The 21,598-nt window shown below is 33.5% G+C and overlaps 1 protein-coding gene across 7 annotated transcripts in view; it reads left to right on the forward strand.

Annotated features, from left to right (window-relative positions):
• The first annotated feature begins 263 nt into the window (after window positions 1-263).
• The window catches only part of LOC107867940 (zinc finger CCCH domain-containing protein 41), a 33,811-nt gene continuing 12,476 nt past the window's right edge, over window positions 264-21,598 (forward strand). For 2 of the 7 annotated variants that reach the window (XM_016714433.2, XM_016714439.2), the window contains exons 1-2: window positions 301-510; window positions 2,157-2,313. The gene's annotated coding sequence lies outside the window, so the exon portion shown is untranslated. Of the gene's footprint in view, window positions 511-2,156; window positions 3,509-21,598 lie in introns of all 7 variants that reach the window. The other 5 variants (XM_047411997.1, XM_047411998.1, XM_016714432.2 and 2 more) reach the window with 5 other exon arrangements.

Here is a 21,598-nt window from a genome sequence, read left to right on the forward strand (position 1 = left end):
AGCCAAATATTTAACGGAGGGATATTTTTGAATAAAAAATCTAACGAGGGACATTTTTAAGCTATTTCAGATAATTTAGGGGTATTTTTTAGCCTTTTTCGTTTCTTATTTGATAATTATTTAAAAATATAATTTTACTTTTATTTTTATTAATTCTACTTATAAGATTTCACTTAATTGAAGATAGTATTAATATATTTTTTTAATAAAAGATAATTTGATAAAAGTAATTATTTTTCACTTTTTAAATTTTATTAAACTATAACACAGAAAATGAAATGAAGGGATCATCTATGTTAATTTGGCAAACAAACATTGCAAACGAGGAGAAAGTGGAAATCTAAAATCTAAGTGGAGGTAGTGGAGCATGGGACTGTAAAACCCTCTCTCTCTCTCAATAAAAGAAAAGAAGAAATCGACAAAGAGGTCTTTTATGGTCCGGCCATTTTCGCCGATATAATCCATCATTTACGAATTGAACGAAACCTTAAGAAGCCAATTCGTTTTCAGGTTCGCGTCCTCTACCTTTTCTCAGTAAATAATTTTCATTTTTTATATTCATTGGTATAATTAATGGTTAAGTTGGTGATTGTATTGATTCGATTCAGTTAGGGTTCTTCATTGAAACTGTTAAAGTAGTTTTTCCTTGAGAGAGAATGACCTAGTTAGTAATTGATTTTTGTCTTTATTGGATTGTTCATTTTAGCATTTGATACTTACGGTTCGTTGGGATGGGGTTGTAGAGCTTTTCTTGAGTACGACATGATTCAAAAATTTATGGTAATCGACCTGTATCGCCAATGCCTTAATCTGGATTGGTGTTCTGTCTAGCTTCCTACTGTTATGCTGCTATTGACAGAACCATGCCTAAGTTGCTCGGGCCTTTCGATAGTACAGAAAGGCAGAGGCAAATCCAGGATTTCCAGAAAACGGGTGCACCACTGAAAAAATAAAATAAAAAAGAATGTATTAAGTGGGAATTGATCCCTAGTCCTCTAGGTAAAAGAACTCAACCTTCAACCAAGTGCACCATTTAACTTTCTTAGCTTATATCTTTTGTGCCAGCAGATAATATACCTAGATTTATGGATAAACTGAGGTTTTTTGGCTCAAATTTGACCGAGGTGATACAATGGTACTTCCCCTTGCTTTAGTTTAAATGACTTTAGTACTAGTTTTGAAAAATGATCCAGTAACTTATAACTCTGAATTCTGATAGATAGGATTGCTTCTACTCTTTCAGTCAATTACGTCTTGACCCCAATTAGTTGGGGTTGGATATATGAATCTCATATATCCACAAAGAGAACAAAATTCGTCTAGTTTTCTTGCTCTTTCAGTTTTTCCATCTTAGGACATTTTCTTTGTGAGGAAAAAGAGAGTCCTAAGGTAGCGAAACATAACTTTTAGACTATTGCTGTACTTTTACCTATTAAAAATGAAAAAATAGAGACTGTTGATGTCCTGTACTGTCTTCCGTTCAAGCTTTGTTGTTCAATTTCTGGAATGAGGATGGGACCTTGTTATTATTAGCAAAGTCCTTTCCAACTCTCTATCATTTCATTTGTTAATTACCATTTGGGTGGAGACATCATTGCCATTAGAGAGGAAGGGCCATAGGTTCAAATCTTACTTTTGACCCTTTCTTTGCCTTTTGCTTTGCTAGCTCCGACTAATCTGTCCACTTCCCAATAGGATTCGTCTCCTTATCCCCAATTGATAATCCTGATTTGAAATGCTTCAAATTTATATACAGTGTTATTACATGTTATCACGTCATCACATAAAGGCGATGCGAAGCAAGGATGATCACTTCATGGGTGAAGCCATGTGCTTTAGAAAAGTATCCTCCTTAAATGATGATGCATAAAGTGATTCCAGCGAAAATTAGTTTGTCTCTTTAAATCTCAATTTTGAGTTGATTTGATATGGACTCTTGCATATTTAATGCTGAAATTTGTTGTATTAATTGCGATTTAATTTTTATTTAACTAAATATATAGACATTAGATTTTCTTAAACTTCACATAAATTGTGCACTTCATGTCAAACTCGCGTGCGCTTCACTTCTCACTTTTCGCTTTAAGCCCCATGTATCATGTCACATATCTGCGTTATTCCTTTTTCACTAATACCAGTTTTTTGTTTGCGGTAAGGTTGAACCCATGACGTCCTCATGAACCACAGATCATGTGTTTGCTCTTGCCATTTGACAAAATTCCTGGGGATTATCTGTCAATGCTTAATTATGGGCTCTAAATGGTCATTCCAGTGCCCATGTTATAATGGTTGTATGGACCAGTTTGTATGCCTGTACGTCCTACAGAAATTGTCAAAATAGTTAACATTGGTTTGTGGGGTTTGCAGTGCAGCTGATAAACCATCTGCTTCTATAAGCTATTTCACCTAATTCCGAGCTATTCTTTTTGTCAAATAGTGGAGACATATTATTGTGGAGGGGAGTGACTGCATCTTATCATATCTCCATGTTCACAATAAAAGAATCAACTAATGCCATTTCTGATATTTGTAATGAAGTATTCTGGTGCTCCTATTTCTCTCCCACTGGTGATTTAATTTTAAGGGGAGTTAGAAGCAATGAAAAAAATAACTTCTGATACATTCTCTCAAGTGAAGATTTAAAAGAGTGAAAGTATAACTTATTTGAAAGAAAGGAAGGTTTTTTGTCAATAACATAGTACCCTGTGCGTTATCTTGTGGATTTTGGAATATGATGGGTTCGTGTACTATTCTAGCATGCTGAAGCTTCTTTTGTGACTCAAGGTGCTGCTTGTTTTGAATTGTATTGTGTGAACAAGAGAGACATCAAGATGAATGATTGAAGTTACTATTAGGGTTTCAAATTTCTTTTTTCGTGTAGATTAGTTCTTAGTTCTTATAGAGAATTGTTGAGAAATGGGTTTTCTGAAGTTCTCGTGAAATGACGATTGCCAAAATTCACTTAAGGAGTCAACATTTCACTAATGTCGGATTCTAACACAAGTAACACCCCTCCATCTGTCAAGCTTGACTTTTGGAGTGTGGACAACATAACATAGGAGTTCGACATTTGGTAAAACGAAGATACATATTACTTGGGGTATACTTAAGATACAAATCATAAAAGGTGTAGATTGAGAGGTGCGGAAAGAGATTTGCTATTTGGAAAAGGCAGTATCTATCATCGGGCATCAACAAATGCTTTGCTCTCTCCCACCTATATTATCTTTGTTCCTAATGCCCATGAGTGCTTTATTCCTAATGCTTATGACCGTGAAGGAGAATCTTGACAATGTTTACTTTTTATGGGATGAGACAAAGATATAGAAGCACCTTGCATTCGGTGAAGTGGGATAGAATAGTGTTTTCGATAAAGGAGGTGGGAGCTTTGCATTAGAAATTTGAAGTCTCATAATAATGATTTACTTTTGAAGTGGTTGTGGAGGTGTCACAACTGTGGAAAAGAAGTAGGACATCTATGGATAAAGGGAAATATCTAGCAAATATGGTAATCAGTCCCTACCTTATAAAAAAATATGGTTATAAAAGCCCTTAGTGTATAAGTCCCTTGTTCATCTCATGGGATTGGTCTTTTAAAAACAAATTTGCACCTTATATCCACTTGTGAAACTATTATAAGGATCAATATAGGCAAAGACATGAAGGCGAGATTTTGGCAGAACACCTGAATGAGTCATACACCATTAATGACTAATAACATGTTTGGTTAAACATCTAAAATCTGTGTATTTTTAGAAGTGCTATTTTTAATTCAAAGTGCTTTCCTAAAAAAGCATTGTTGGAGAGTAGCAATTTGTGTTTGCCTAATCAATTTGAAAAGAGCGTTTACTAATGTTACATCATTAGTTTGTCCTTAGCAACTCTCCAAAAGTGCTTTAGGGGAAATCTATTTTTCTAGCTTTTGTAAAACAACTTCGGCTGCTACTTAAAAACACTTTTTCCCCTAAGCTATACAGGCTACAAGTAACATGATCGCTATTGATTCACTTATTAGAGCTTATCTCGTCTTCTTTTTTTTGGATGGGTAGCTTATTTCGTCTTATAGTTCTGGAATGATAACACTTGATATATTTAATTTATATATTTTTTTGATTGGGTGGTCACCAAAATTGTTCTTTTCTTGAAAAACATGGAAGACTTAGAGATGGTGTCACTCAATGAACAAGTTGATAATTGCATTATATAGAATGAATACAGAGTGGGGATTTCACTGTGAAGGCGTGTTAGCCCCTCAATTGGCCATGAAGCAAATTTAGAACTCTAAATCCACTTATAAAGTTTATTATTTCATGTGGTTAGTTACTCACGATGCATGACTTACAACACAAAAGAAGAGTAATGATGTGTAGTAGGCGCTTTTAGTATAATAATGAAGTAGAGAGTGGCAAGCACTTAGTCTGCATTGCACTATGGTTGGACAAATTGGGACTTTCTTCTTTAGTATATTTTTCAAGATAACCATTATTCTGCCATACTCAATAAAGAGCTACGAAACTGTTAAAACTCCAAGGTATTAGCAAACCACTTGAGAAGATCTGAAGCACCATGCCTGCTTGTATATGCTGGAGTATTGGACCTACTAACCTTTTACCTTAATCCTTGACTCCATGCTCTCCTATTTAGATTTTGTCTTCGATGAGTTGGAGATCAGCCATATTCGGTATAATCACCTCTCCTATCATTGTTTTGGCTCAAGTCATAGGTCATGGCTCCATCAACATGTCCTTAATTGCTTGCATTAATGCATGTCATTGGTACACCTCTTGACTTAAGGCATCTCCATAAAACCTCGCTTGAGAGTTTTGTTGTATGTTTTTTCTAAGTCGATGAACTCCTTATCTGAGTCTCTTTTTTCTATCCCTATACTGCTCAAATAATCTCCTTAAAGATGAATGACTTTCGTAGTTGATCTCCCTGGCATAAATCAGAAATGGTTCCCGAAAATAGATGCATCCCTCTGTATCCTCATGTCTACCATCTCTCTCAACCTTTTATGCTGAAGCTTAGATGTTTAATACCCTTAGTTATTGCAATTTTGAATATCACCCTTGTTCTTATACAAGAGGATCATTGTATTCCAGCTCCATTCTTCAGACATTTTAGCTGATCGAAAATGACACTAAACAAGCCAATTAGCCACTCCAAACCTACTTTATCGATACTTGACGAGTCCAAATTGTATAGGATTTTTGTTGCTCGTACTCTGTTAAATTCTAGTATAGTTTAAGATATCGTCCCACAGAAATTAGAAAATCTATGCTAAAAATTTGTACTTGATTACTATTTGAGAATCAAATTGATGAAAGAAGAGTAATTTCTAAAGCTTTTTAAAAAAATATGTAAAGAAATAGTGTTTAAAGATTATCTTGGAGAGGAAGTTGGGGTTGTTGAATTCACTTGGTATGTTTATTATAATAAAATCATTATTTTAGTAATTTCTATAAAATTGTCGAATAACTTTCTAGACTTGATTTATGTGTTCATGAGGAATAAAAACTCCTTGTTAGTAATCTTTAAATCAATAAACTTACTTGAGACAATTTTTCCGCGAGGATACAGATTGAAAGAAATAAGATAAAAATCCCTCAAATTAACAATCTTATTTGAGTCAATCCCTCCGCGAGGATACGAATTGAAACAAATAAGATTGAGATTATTTAAATCTAAGAAATAGTTCAAAGTAATCCTTCCGTGAGGGTAAGGATTAAAAGAAGCAATTTCAATGATTTGAAATAACAAGCGACTAAAAATTATTATTACTTATATTTTATGAAATACTTATAGTATATTTAATTTTCTTCCTTGTGGGAAGCACAACTTAATATAACTATAACTATAATATAAAATATCAAGTAACGCTAATTTCTAGTACAAGAATTTCAACACGAAGTATTTAGCTTTTAAATAAAATCGTCTTGAAAGAACTAAAATAATATTTATATTATAATATTATACCAAGTTTCTTCAACGCTCCCAACACAAAGAAATTACTCCCTTATGGAGAAATTAATAAAGAAAAGAAAAAAAATATTATTCTACAAAAGAAAAAGAAAGAAAAAGTAAACAAAACTAATTCTTATATATTGCTTATGTTATTGGATGATTAATAATCAAAGAAATGCCTCTATTTATAGAAAATTATAATGTTGAACCAACGAATGCATTCTTTGAAGTGGTGGTTGTGACGGTCACTTGTAACTTCTTTTGAAAACCTTCACTTGTTTCATTCCTTCACTTGACGGGTGTGAGTAAGCTTTTGTAGTGGTGGTTGTGACGGTCACTTGTAACTTCTTCTGAAAACCTTCACTTGTTTCATTGTGGTTACACCCGTGGAATTCTCTTATTTCTTTAGTAATTTGTTTCTTCTCTTGTATTCTTCTTCCTGTAGAATTTGTCAGAAAAATATACAATAATATGATATATTTATTTATATTTTTTTAAATAATTAATATTTAATATATAAATAAATATATTGATCAAATACTCCTACATTTGAATCTTTGTTCGTCCTCGAGCAAAGGACAAAATACAACAACAATTAAAATTTTAAGTAATAAAATTATTAGATAAAATAAAGTTTAATAAAGACTACATCATGAGTTCAAATAAATTTAGTCGAACTCATATTCACCTATTGAGAATCAAAATTATAATATTTTCTTTTTCCCAGTGTGTCTCACCAAATGAAGAGAGATGCCCATAAATCACACAATATATCAATAAAATCAAAAAAAGGGCATAGATAGCTAAAAAGTTCTCTCTCTCAACAAAGAAGTATCTCAAGCTACTCGAAGTTCCATAAGCTTGCCTATTATGTAGTTCTCCACTAATATAGGAGTCCTTAAGTTGCGATTATGTAGGACTTTAATAAGGTTGGAATGTAGGTTTAGGGATGGATAGAATGTATATGAATAAAAGCGACTCAAATCCCTTATAAGCACCATAACACTTTAGCATTTTAACATCGTTGCTTTCCTGCTTCTAAAACAAATCAACCTCCATTTTTTTCTTCATCTTTTTTAATCCCCTTTTCCTCAATTATTTTTCAAGAAGTAGTTACCAACATTTTCTTTTTGTAACTTTTTTTTTTTCGAAAAAATTCTTAAAATACCAATAAGCTAAACAAGAATCAACGTTTACTTCTTTTTTTTTACAACTAATTCCCATACTATTTTTGTATTCAATTTCTTATCGACTCAAAGGGAATAAAGTGAATGAATAAATGTGATAACAAAGATTAAATTTAAATTAGAATTTGGCTTATCAATAAAATAAGAGATGATTTATATAGGCTCAAAGGGATGACGAGGGATAAACATAATTTTGGTAAGTCAATTTTGGTCATGAGTCAACAAGAAGGCCTACTTTCATTTCCCAACTCAAAAATCTACCTAGTATTTTGCCTCAACTCACATTCAAGGCAAGTTCTAGATTTTCAAATAAGCAAGAGAACTAGGCGATATCACCTGACAACACTATACACTTGGGATCAGTAAATATTACAATTTTAATCACCAATAAACAAATATGAATTTGAAAAGATATTCATATAACTCTTGAAGGATAGTCATTCAATTTATTTTTCAAATTCTTATTATTATAATTTTTTTTTAAAAAAGTGTCCAATTCAAAATATTACGACCATGGCAAAGAACTAAACAAAGAAATCCATGGAAGTTTATTAATGTAGTTATGCTATAAATAAAAAAAATATGTAAATATATAAAAAAAATGTCCAGTTCAAAATATTACGACCATGGCAAAGAACTGAACAAAGAAATCTATGGAAGTTTATTAACATAGTTATGCTATAAATAAAAAAAATATGTAAATATATAAAATATATTGCGTAAATATATATATTTCCTATTCCCTCACTTAAATATCATCACTTGTCTGGCAAATAATTTAAAAGCAATAGGAGGAAAAAAAGGTTTTTTTTTCTTTTTCCGAGAGCTTGTGAATTCCACCCTCTATTTTGATTCAAATTTTCTTTTTTGATTTTTGAAAATTCTGCACAAACATTGGTGAAAACAACATTATAAAGTATTTTCTTCTTTTGGATCATCCAATGTTTCTTGACCCTATCTCGAGAAGAAAAATAATCGTGCATGATATTCTTAATTTTATTTTATATTTTTCACAAGGATCATTCCATGCTTTTTCCTGAAAATCTCCAACAATAAAATTCAAAAAGTTAGAATGATAAAAAGAAATTGCAGAATAATGGTCAAATATTATTTTTGTGTTTGTGACTTTTCATTCTCATTTTTCTCAAAATTAATAAATTTATGTGGATTAGAAAAATGGAATATGCATTCGTTACTTGTTGAGTTGAATTTCATTAAACATTTATTGTCATCATGCTTCACTAAATTAGTTTTTTCATCGTGAGCAATATTTTCTTTTTCACAAGGCTCTTCTATTTCATTAATTGTTTCTTCCTTACAAGATGCAGTTTCATTTGAAAGTTCACATCATTATAGGAATTTACTATGCTTATTAATTCGTTTACCTTCATAGTTAAATCCACAGTGGCTTGATAATTATATGCAATTCTTTCATCGATATTCTTAAAGAGAGTATGCATAATTTTCTCCAAATTTACATTCTCCTCTTGAAATGGTTTACTCTCAATATGTTGATCCTCTTATGAGTATTGATTGCACTCCAGATTGCAATCATATTCACTAGAATCAATGTACCTGAAAGAACTAGAAAACAACATAAGATTGTTCATAAGAAGAATCAAAGAAATATGAATTATCTGTTTGACATTCATGACCTAGGTGACTGCCTCCACAATATTCACAAGTAATGGATCTTTCACAAATTTTGTTAATTAATTCTTCAAGATTGTTCGTTCTCCCAGAATTCGAAAAGAATAACGTGCTACCTGTTTGGCATTCAAAGCTTTGGTGGTTGCTGCCACAATAGTCACAGATAATAACCTTTTGACAATATTTTTCTATCAACTTAGTAAAAGTTTTACTTGATTGATTGAAATTCAAACTTTAAGTGTATAAAGTAGGTTCACAATGAGATTTTTTTCTAAAAAAAATCTTCCTACCATTAATTAGGTGCTACAAAATAAAATACATGAAGACAATATTAAAATAATATACATATATTATAACATAATATAAATTAATATAATAATAATAACAATAACAACAATATCTTCAAGTCTTATTTTCAAAAACTTGTCAAGTATTAGAATATAAATTATTTGAAGAAATAGAAAAATAAAATCTCAAAGTAGTAATAAGACAATTAGTTTGAAGTAGATGTGTAGCAATCCCCGGCAACGACGCAAAAAATTTGACGAGTCCAAATTGTATAGGATTTTTGTTGCTCGTACTCTGTCAAATTCTAGTACTCCCTTCATTTAAAAAAGAATGACCTACTTTTCTTTTTAGTCTGTTTAAAAAAGAATGACCCCTTTCCCTTTTTAGCAACTTTTAAATTCTAACTTTCCACGTGGCATGTTTAATACCACAATTAGTTCGATAGGCACTCAAACTTGTTGTCAAAATTCACTGAGACATCTAAACTAAGGTCTGTTCCTATCAGACCCCTAAACCCCCCTACATTTTGTTCCTATTGAGCATTTTTGGCCTACGTGGCATTGTGTGTGTTGTTTAGTCGCAGGTGGCGCGTGACTTGTGAAAAAACTGTCTATGTGGCAAAAGTTAACGTTATTTAATGTTACTTTTGCCATCCCCTTCAATTTTCCTCTATTTTTAACCTAATTTCATCTTCTTCTTTCTTTATTCTCTTCTCCATTGCTGATTTTCCTCTTAACTTCTCTCATCTCACTATCAAATTTATCTCATAATTTCTCTTAAATCAATTTTTTCTTTCATTTTTCATGAGAATGTCGGAAAATTCCGTTAACATTGAGGTTCTCGATTTGTGTTATTGTTCCGAATTTTGTCCATTAAGAACTTCAAGGACTCTATCAAATCCCGGTCGTAGATATTTTGGATGTCAAGTTCCAACGGTTTGTATCATTTTGACAGATTTTAATTTTTTTTTTTTTGGTGATTTTTTTATTATTCTTCGGTTTTTGCATTTTAGGAAAATGGTGGATGTGGGTACTTTAGATGGATTGATCCAAAACCTTCAATTTCTGTGCATCAATATCCTGAGGTAGAGTCGAGCTTAATGATAAAGTGCAAAGGTGGTGAAAATTCATGCGATCGATTGAAGCAAAAGCTCAAAGACGTTGAATAAGAGAGGGACACTTTGTGTGAGAAATTGAAAGATAGTGAAGAGAAGTTGATTTCATTGAGGCGAAAACTCAAAAAAGTTAAAGTTGAAAGGGAATGTGCTAAGCTCAAATTGAATAGACTTGTTCTACTTCTTCTCATTGTTCTTACTGTAAAGTGGTTCTTTAATATGGTGTAATGGTTAGTTTGTTGTAGTTGTTTGGTTAGTTTAGTTCGTAATGGATTTGTAATGGTTAGTTTGTAGTAGTAGTAGTTTGTAGTTGCTTGGTTAGTTTGTAGCAGTAGTAGTAGTAGTTTGTAGTAGTAGTTTGTTGTAGTTGCTTGGTTAGTTTGTAGCAGTAGTAGTAGTTTGTAGTAGTAGTTTATTGTAGTTGCTTGGTTAGTTTATAGCAGTAGTAGTAGTTTGGTTAGTTTATAGCAGTAGTAGTAGTTTGTAGTAGTTGTTTAAATGAATCCACATGTTTTGTATGACAATTTCATTGTCAATTGGCTACTTTGTGTCTAGTTGTGCAACTACTTAACCATATAGCCTATTTGTAACTACAGAAGGTATTGATAAAAATGAACTATATTAGAAGCAACACATCCATCTTATTAAAATTGCTCAAGATTGAACTAAAAGTGCAAGCATCATATTAATACAGCTCAAAATTGAGCTAAAAACTGCATACAGTAAACCAGGTGTTCAAATAAAGCTCAACATTGAGCATAATAGTGTTCAACTGCAGCATACACCAAAATCATTAACTGCTGCCTAAGAAAAAGTTGTTCAAAAACTAGTAACACAATTTGTTCAAAATCATTAACCCTTATTACAGTACAAATCATTTCTAAATGAACTACTTCTTTGAAGATCCAACTGATGAAGAAGACTTGGCTGCATCCCCTTTTTTTCTCTTATTTGCTTTCATTTGTTGCAATTGTGTGTTGGTGACTGCATCTTTTCCATTCCATTTTAGGCCACTAGGTTTAAAACCAATATTTATATTGGTTGGTGAAGCACTCTTTAAATTTATACCCCCATAAAGAACCCTCTCAGTTGATGTACCAGGCTGCAAAATTAGAAATAATTGTAAGACAATGAACATTGAAAACTTGAATGAAAACATTGTTATAGGTAAATAATGAGACAGAGAAATACATTGTACACTTGGGTTCCTGTTATTAGATCAGAGTAAACACCAAAACCAGTTGCAGGCCTTTTGTATGCAGTAGCAGCAACAAATGAAGTAGCATTGTATGACCTCTTGTTGGCTGGCAAAGGTGGTACTTGACTAGAAGAAGTATTTCTTCCACTTTCAAATGGGGGCCCTCTTGCATTGATTATTTTTCTTGCCAATCCTCTACCAATCCCTCCTTGACCTCTACCAGAACCACCTCCCCTCTCAACACCACATTGACCCCTACCAGAACCACCTCCCCTATCAGCACCACATTGACCCCGACCAGAACCATCTCCCTTATTAACACCACATTGAACCCAACCAGAACCACCTCCCCTATCAGCGCCACATTGACCCCTACCAGAACCACCTTCCCTGTCAACACCATATTGACCCCTACCAGAACCACCTCCTCTATCAGCACCATATTGATCCCTACCGAACCACATTTACCTCTACAAGCAGCACTTGACACCTTTCTTTGAGGTGGTCTTGGCACAACAGCCGTGTCAGCACAAATAGATCCTGATTGACTGGATTGTGTAGTTGCATATGTATGAAAGGTGGAGCTTGACTGTGAATTAATGCAACACTATTTTCAACAGTTTTTAATAATAATATTAAGCAGGAGAGGAATATTAAGGTAGCAGAACATATATAACTTACTCTTGCTGTCTGACTTTTAGTGTAGGTATCTCTTGTCATTGCACTGGTGTCACCACAAATAGAACTTGATTGTGGTGGTGGTGGATTCCATGAAGCTGCAGGCTGAGTGCTAGGTTGACTACTATTACTGCTTCCCATACCATTCTAACATACAAACATAAATATAAAAAGTTAAGAAATATGTTAACTTTACAAAGTATTATGAAAATTCATTTAAGGCTTACCATTTTGGCACACATAGTCTTGTTATGGCCGACTTGCTTGCACCTTGAACAGGTGATCTTGACACCTTTTTGAGAGTTTGCCCCACTTTTTTGGCTCATTCTTGCTCTTTCTTCTGTTCTTGCCAGGTCTGCCTGGTATCTTTCTTGGTTTGGGAGGTTCAATTGATGGGTTTGGGGTTTCCGGCCACATTCTCATGTTGGTAATTGGTTACATGAAATGGCTATAAGACTTAAGAAAGGTTTCTTTACTATACCAGTGCTCTACATGCTGATCAGGATCTTCATTCAAATAATAATAAGCACAAATGGCATGAGGACAAGGAATACCTCTTAACATCCATAACCTACAATCACAATACTTCTTGTCCAAGTGAACAACAAATGTGTAACTCCCATCCCCAATTTCAAAACCATCAACTCCATTCCATAATACTCTACACCAATTTGAATATTCCTTATTAGCTTCTAAAATAGTTCTTGCCATAGGTGCAATGTCTGAAATCCATGTTTCTGCAAATTTGATCATATCTACATGTCTATTCATCATTTTATGCCTGATATCTTCTAACATTGTGATTATGGATTTATGTCTAGCAGCTAAGATCCAAGAATTGAAAGTCTCACACGTTATTTTCTACATCATCACATTTGGAATGTGTTTTGAAATATGCCCTACACCAAGAAGTAGGAGGATTAACTAACATGTCTTCAGTTATTTCTTTCTGACCTAGATTTGACATTGCTTGCATCTCCTCTCTAAGCTTTACTTCAAAGCTTGCTTTTGCACATCTCCAAAACTGCTTTCTTCTCTCCTCTCCTCTCCAGTGCACATGCCAATTGCTCCAAATATGTCCATCACACATTCTTCTCTCAGCATTTGGTAACAGATCCATCAAAACATCAAAACAGAAACAAGACCCTGTAATAAGTATTAAGTATTATTAAAACAGGAATATTATTGGAAAATAAAGTCAAGTAATGAGAAAAATAATTAAGTAATAGTACCTTTTGTTGGTCTGACATTACAGTCAACCCTTCACCAGTTCCCAGATTTAGATCACCAATCAGATGCCTTATGAACCAATCTCAGCTATGTTTTGTTTCAGTATCCACAACTGCCCATGCAATAGGATACATTTGGTTGTTGCCATTTTTCCCCACAGCAACCAATAACTCACCCTTACAAGCTCTTTTTAGAAAGCATCCATCAAAACCAATAATTTTCCTACACCCATCTAACCATTCTTGCTTGAAGGCATGAAAGCACATATAGAAATAAACAAAGAGGTTCTTCCCTAGTTCAGTTTCTTTGTTAATTTTCATCCAACAAGAACTTCCAGGATTTGTTGTCCTGATCATATCTGCATAGTCACATAATCTGACAAATTCCAGCTTCCAATCTCCCATATTCTCCCTCGTAACAATCTATTTAGCCCTAAAACAAATAGTTTTACCTAAATAAAGACCCAACACCTCCTTACCAAATCCTGAATTTCCCAAATCCTAATGTATGGCTAAGAAACAATTCTCTCATTGAACTTTCTAGCAACCAGCTTTGAATCACACATCTTGTTTTGTTTAGAGGTATACACTTGTGAATAGGGTTATAGTTCTTCACAATAAAATCACCTGAATCCCTATCAGTAGAAGCACTTCACCCTTATTCTATTTTTTCCATTAGGTTTTAACTTCAACTGCCTTCTATACTCTACAGCATAATCTGCAACAACTTTTCTAAATTGTTTTACACCCTCAAAAATCATCCCAAGCTCAAACACAAAAAACTCACAATTTTCATCATACCTAGTTTTCTTACTTTTTCTTCTTCTAGGTAGATCTACTCCTCTAACAACATCCACATCTATATCTTCACTATCTTCACTCCAACAATCAAAACTATCAAGATATTCCTCATCCTCACCCAACTTTCCAGAATATTTGCTAGCCTTATTTTTACCAATATCCCCAAAGCCTCTATCTACACAAACAGAAACTCCCACATGTACTTGTTCAGTTTCAACAGCCTTTTTTCTTGCTTTTTGATTTCTTTCTTTCTTGTTAGCTTTGTTTTTCCTTTTTTATTGTCTAAATGCCCTCAACTCCTCATCAACATCTGAGCCATCTTTTGAAGGAATATCTCCAAGATTTGAATCACTACTCAAGTAATCTGAGAACTCATTTGCTAGCTTATTAACATCTTCTGCATGAATATCTTGTACATCAGTCTCATCACCTCCTTCTACACCAAAATCTTCTAGGTTAACATCTTCTACATGGATATCTTCTATATTAGCCTCATCACCTTCTTCTACACCAACATCTTCTACATGAGTCTCTCTCTTTACCTAAGTTAACATTCTCTATCTCAACATCTTCTAGGTTAAAATCTTCTATATCAGCCTCCATCTCTTCATCTACTCCAATAGATTCCCTCTCTATGTTAGCACTATCATCAACACCAACACTTTCTCTTTCTAGGTCTGCACACTCAATAATATTAGGTGCAGGTAAAAAACCAGTGGGACCATCAAGGTCAAGAATTGGTTCATCTAAAACATGATAGACATAAAAATCAATAGAGTCCTCATGTTTTAAGTCTTCAACTAGTTCAACGAGATGTCTGTCACTCTTTACCAAGTTGAACTGCTTAGTTACTGCATCTTGATAATAAAACCCCCTAACAGTGTCATACCCTAATTCTTTAGTATAAAATAACAATCCCAGCATGGAAAAGTGGTCCTTGTCAATATACCTTAGCTCTGCCACACAACTTGCAACATATGTAGGGACACCCTTGTTGCAAAAAGATCCCCCATGGTGAAATTTTGTGAATATTATCTCCATTTGTTACGTCACCTGCAACAAAAGGGTAAGAATTCAAAGTTAGTTAACGGAATATACTCAAAGTACACACCAATAAGTTAAAAGCTACAACCTTTAAAGCATGTTAAGAAAGAGACGGAATATTCCCAAAATCACAGCCCTAACAGTGAAATTTCAAAACCCTAAAAATTGAAATATGCTAAAATTCAACAAAATTTAACAAATATAAATTAAAATAACACTTACACGAGGAAGATCTGGGGAAAACCCCCAAGTTTCTCCTTCGATTTGAGTGGAATTTTCGTTAAATTAGAGTTAATTTTAGGGTTATCTGAGAGAGAGTTAACGGGGAGAGAGAAACAAACGGCCAAAATGATTTTTTTTTCATTTAAAATGTATTAAGTATATGTGGATTTAGTTTATCCACGTGGAGAGTTTTATGTGGACAACTTTCCACATCAGTTGCGTTTGGAGACACGCGCGAACAAGCTGATGAGAACAGCAAAAAAAATACCCAATTGAAACAAAATGTGGGGGTTTAGGGGTCTGATAGAAACAGACCTTAGTTTAGGTGTCTAAGTGAATTTTGGCAAAAAGTTTGAGTGCCTATCGATGGCTTTGGCCAAATAATAAATATACATATATTATAACATAATATAATAATAATAATAATAATAATAATAATAATAATAATATCTTCAAGTCTTATTTTCGAAAACTTGTCAAGTATTAGAATATAAATTACTTGAAGAAATACAAAAATAAAATCTCAAAGTAGTAATAAGACAATTAGTTTGAAGTAGATGTGTAGCAATTCCTGGCAACGGCGCCAAAAATTTGACGAGTCCAAATTGTATAGGATTTTTGTTGCTCGTACTCTATCAAATTCTAGTACTCCCTCTGTTTAAAAAAGAATGACCTACTTTTCTTTTTAGTCTGTTTAAAAAAAAATGACCCCTTTCCCTTTTTAGCAATTTTTAAATTTTAACTTTCCACATGGCATGTTTAATACCACAAGATTGAAGGGCATTTTGGTACATTTCACATATCTTTAATTTAAGACCACAAGATTAAAAAGTCATATTATTTTCTTAAACTTTGTGCCAAGTCAAATTAGGTCATTCTTATTTAAACGGAGGGAGTATAGTTTAAGATATCGTCCCACAGAAATTGGAAAATCTATGCTTCAATTTGTATTATCTTGATAACTATTTGAGAATTAAATTGATGAAAGGAGAGTAATTTCTGAAGCTTTTTAAAAAAATATGTAAAGAAATAGTGTTTAAAGATTATCTTGGAAAGGAAGTTAGGGGTTGTTGAATTCACTTGGTATGTTTATTATAATTAAATCATTATTTTAGTAATTTCTATAAAATTGTAGAATAACTTTCCAGACTTGATTTATGTGTTCATGAGGAATAAAGAACCCTTGCTAGTAATCTTTAAATCAATAAACTTACTTGAGACAATCTCTCCATGAGGATACAGATTGAAAGAAATAAGATAAAAATCCCTCAAATTAACAATCTTATTTGAGTTAATCCCTCTGCGAGGATACGAATTGAAACAAATAAGATAGAGATTATTTAAATCTAAGAAATAGTTCAAAGTAATCCTTCCGTGAGGATAAGGATTAAAAGAAGCAATTTCAATGATTTGAAATAACAAGTGACTAAAAATTATTATTACTTATATTTTATGAAATACTTAAAGTATATCTAGTTTTCTTCCTTGTGGGAAGCACAACTTAATATAATTATAACTATAATATAAATTATCAAGTAACGCTAATTTCTAATACAAGAATTTCAACACGAAGTATTTAGCTTTTAAATAAATCAAGTCCTGAAAGAACTAAAATAATATTTATATTATAATATTGTACCAAGTTTCTTCAACGCTCCTAACACAAAGAAATTACTCCATTATGGAGAAATTAATAAAGAAAAGAAAAAAAATATTATTCTACAAAAGAAAAAGAAACAAAGAAAAAGTAAACAAGACTAATTCTTATATATTGCTTATGTTGTTGGATGATTAATAGTTGAAGAAATGCCTCTATTTATAGAAAATTATAATGTTGAACCAACGAATGCATTCTTTGAAGTGGTGGTTGTGACGGTCACTTGTAACTTCTTCTGAAAACCTTCACTTGTTTCATTCCTTCACTTGACGGGTGTGAGTAAGCTTTTGTAGTGGTTGTTGTGACGGTCACTTGTAACTTCTTCTGAAAACCTTCACTTGTTTCATTTCTTCACTTGACGGGTGTGAGTAAGCTTTTGTAGTGGTGGTTGTGACGGTCACTTATAACTTCTTTTGAAAACCTTCACTTGTTTCATTCCTTCACTTGACGGGTGTGAGTACGAAATTATGGTTACACTCGTGGAATTCTCTTATTTCTTTAATAATTTGTTTCTTCTCTTGTATTTTTCTTCCTGTAGAATTTATCAGAAAATATACAATAATATGATATATTTATTTATATTTATTTAAAATAATTAATATTTAATATATAAAAATATATAAATAAATATATCCATCAATACCTTCCCAAAATTTCAATGTAATCACGTATTGCCTGGTCGCTCTTCTCCTTTCATCTTAAGAATTGCCCTCTTAACCTTCTCAAACTTTATACACCTACAGTACCCAAAATTTCGACGGCTCTTAGTGTGCTCTAGATTACCCTGGATAATATTCTTGCCCCTCTAGTATGTCTGTCATCTTTGTCCAATGTGTGCCTTTTCCACCAGTACTTTGTCATCCTCGTCTTTGATTCATCTTGCTTGGTCAAGGTTACGAGGCCTTTTTTCTCGCGCGTTGGCAAGCATATACTTCTTCTTTCCCACCTTTTTCCTCTAGCTTTTCATACAAACGTTTAAAAGTTGCCATTTTAGCTGTCATAACTACTATCCTTACATCCTTTGCAATGTTATACCTCTCCCTGTTCGTTCTCTTCACTAGCTTCATGTAAGCAACCTTTTTAACTTCCACTCTTCCTTAGACCTCTCCATTCCACTATCAATCCTCTCAATATCCACCGAAGTTATCTTTCAAGACTCCTAACACCTCTTTAGCTGCTTCCTTAATACAATTACGTATCTTAGTAATACTAGCATGGATGGCGTGGTTGATATTAGCACAGATGACTTGGACGACATGTACGATCTTCGAAAAAAAATAAACTTAGGAGTTCGTGGGAATGAAGTGGAGGTAGAAAAGAGGCTGTTTGTGCATTAGGCTAAGCCTTAAATTCAAGAATTCACAAAGAAAACAACAAAACAAGGCCCTTGTCTCATTAAGGGCAATATCGTAAAAAGCTAATGTCATCTTTATTTCTTTAGTATACACCATACCTCTTTTATTTTGCATATTGAAAATTGTAGTTTCTTCTTAGTAAGTACTTAGTCTTGGTTGAATCTTGGAATTGTTGGTGAACTTATTTTAGGTGAACTTATTTTAGTTTGATTAATCGAAGAATTAGCCATTTATGGTTCTTGTTTCCTTGACTTTTCAAACTAGGATTTTGTTTGAATTGTTGAATTCAATTGGGAGGTGAGGGTTTTAGCCCCTTGTTGTCCATAAATTCAAGAGTTTGAATATCAACCCACATATCCTCTTCTTTGTTTTCTTTTCTTTCTTGTTCTTCCTTCTTTGATTTTATCATTTTGGTATCAAGAGCCTAGGTTTAGGTTTGTTTTCACAAATCTAACTCTTGGGATTTTGATCTCTTCAAAAATTCAAAAAAAAAAAGAAGAAATAAATCCAAAAAATCATCCAAAAATCCTAAAAAATATCTGGAAAATTGTTTATTTTGATTCATTGGTTTTGATACTAGATCTTGATTTCTTAGTATTTCTTAAGCCTAGATCTCAAATTTCGTGTGATTTTGAGGTGTAGAATGAAGTTACCATTGTAGGGTTTGAAGCTTTTGAAACTTCGTCCATTTTGAAAAGTGGGTTTATTTTTAGCTCGGAATTGAGGGATAAAATTAGTGAGTTTTGTTCGTGGTGTTGAATGGATTTGGAGCTAAAATAAAGGAGTTATGAAATTGTAAATATTGGGTTTTTTTGGGTGTTCTTTAGCTTCTCCATCTTGTTCTTTGAATAAGATAGAAAAAAGTGCACTTTGATCCAAAAATTTTGAAGAAAAAGTTGGTCAAAGTGTTGGTGGATCCATTTGTGAAAATTTGAATTTCTTTTTTAAATAAAATTAAAATTCTAAGTGGACGTGCCACGTCCGTTGACCATTCAATGGGCTGCCACGTAAGCAGCAGCCAACTTAGTTGCATCCAGCAAGGCGCGAGACTCGCGCTTGGGCACGTGTAACACATATTTAGAGCCCAAAAATGTGTAGATTTTTGACAGTTTTTTTTTGGGGGGGGGGGGGGGGGGGTTCCTAAAAGTTCTTGGGACCCAAACTTTTTTTCTAATTGTCTGAATTTCGTGATTCTCTTTTTAAACCTCTTCTTCTTTGATTTTTCAACTATTTAAAAAGTAATTAACTTATTTTACGAGTTAGTTTATTTTGGAGGCTCCTAAAAGATTTTGGGACCCAAATTTTTTTTCTAGGTGTCCAAATTTCGTGATTCTTTTTTTTTTTTTTTACTTTTTCTCCTTTGATTTCTCAACTATTTAACAAGTAATTAACTTATTTAATCTCTTGTTAACTATTTTTAAAACATCAAATCCTCTCTTTGATTCATCCAATTAAGCAATATAAGTAATTTTTCTACTTTTGCTACTTAGTTTTTTTGTGTCTAATTTTTCTCATGCTTCTTTCTTTGACTTTTCTCATCTTAATTCATAGATAAACTTCTTGATTCAAGTCGTTTTAGCTTCACTCGAGTCATCTTTCTTTCAAGAGTCACACGAATCCACTCCACCACAAAGGATAGGTGATGTTGAATTGATCGAGCGAAACTAGTTCACAACCAATTTTGAGACGACACTTTAAGAGGTGAGTTGAGATTTTAAATATAAGTGACGAGAGGCTTTTACCACTGATATTGTTTGTTAAGTTTTGTAGGTATCATATTGAATACAAGTCCAATTAGGCAAGGCTCGAACCATATTATGGAGGCTATTATCCACCTCACCAAACAAATAGCCAAAGTGATTGCAGATATGAATGTAATGAGAGCGGAAATAAATGGGAGGTATGGAGGAAAAGTTAGTACGGGTAGAGAGAGGGAAATCATTTCAAATAAAAAATAAGGAGATAGGGAGGGTGTCGGTGCAATCCACCACCGTTACTCCGGGGCAAGCTCACGAATTATGTTACCCTCCACCCAATCAAACCTGGAACTTCCAACAACCTACCTTCCAAACGAACAAGACTCCAAATTTTCCAAGACAACCTACACCACATCCCCAACCAGAACCCTATCATCTACCACAAGAGAATCGTTCTTTTGTAGCACAACAAGTTCAGTACCAAACTCCAATCCGAAACACATCAAATACATCCATGTATGAATCCCACATCTCACCTCTACAAAATGCACCACAAATGCCATACCAAGACTACCAATTCCAAAATCCTCTTTATGATTAAATGAATGATGAGTTCAATGAAGATGAGTTTCGGGAGCATGGAGGTTAGGGTGGTTATGGAGTGACAAGGGAAGGAGTTCGACCTCGAGAATTAAGGTGGGACCAAGGCATGAGAGGTCAAGAATATGGGAATAGCGGAGATAGGATGGGATATAGAGGTGATAGGATGGGAAATAGAGGAGATAGGTTTAGGGAAAGTAATGATCAAGTCCGAGGCTTAAATACTATCAAGGTCATATTTCCAAAGTTCAAAGGAATTGGTGACCCCGATGTGTTTTTGGAATGGAAAATTCAAAGTGAGCAGATCTTTCTCACAAATAACATTTCGAAAACTTTTAAGGCACTGTATGCTCTCACATAATTCGAAAGGTATGCGTCCACTTAGTGGGAGTCCTCGAGGCGGGAAAGGGAGAGCCATCACAATTATGAGTTGCCCACTTGGCTAGAATTGACTACACTTATGGAGATGAGGTACTTGACTCCGAACTACTACCAAGAAGTTCTTAAGAAAGTGTATATATTGAGGCAAGGTTCCAAGAGTGTGGCAGAGTATTATGATTAGTTTGAAAGCTTGAGAATGAAGTCTAAACTTGAAGAGAGCTTGGAATGTACGGTGATCAATTCGTGACAAATTTGAAGTATGATATTTTGAAGCCTTTGAAGCTTAAACGCTATGATACTCTTGAAGCGGCCTTTCGTGATTCCTCAAAGGTAGAAACGGATTTGAAAGAAGAGAAGTCTTACATGGCCAAGAGTTCTTCCACTTCCTTATGGGACAAGAATGAAGATAATTGGAAGACGACATCTTCTATGGAGCAACATAAGGGTGGTGGTCCAGACATGCAAGTCAAGTTTGATTACATATCGAAAGCAAGTGAGAAGCCATAAGGAGGTAACCATACTAACCTAACTTT

The sequence above is a fragment of the Capsicum annuum genome, chromosome 4 (assembly GCF_002878395.1).
Source record: "Capsicum annuum cultivar UCD-10X-F1 chromosome 4, UCD10Xv1.1, whole genome shotgun sequence".
Lineage (NCBI taxonomy): Eukaryota > Viridiplantae > Streptophyta > Magnoliopsida > Solanales > Solanaceae > Capsicum > Capsicum annuum.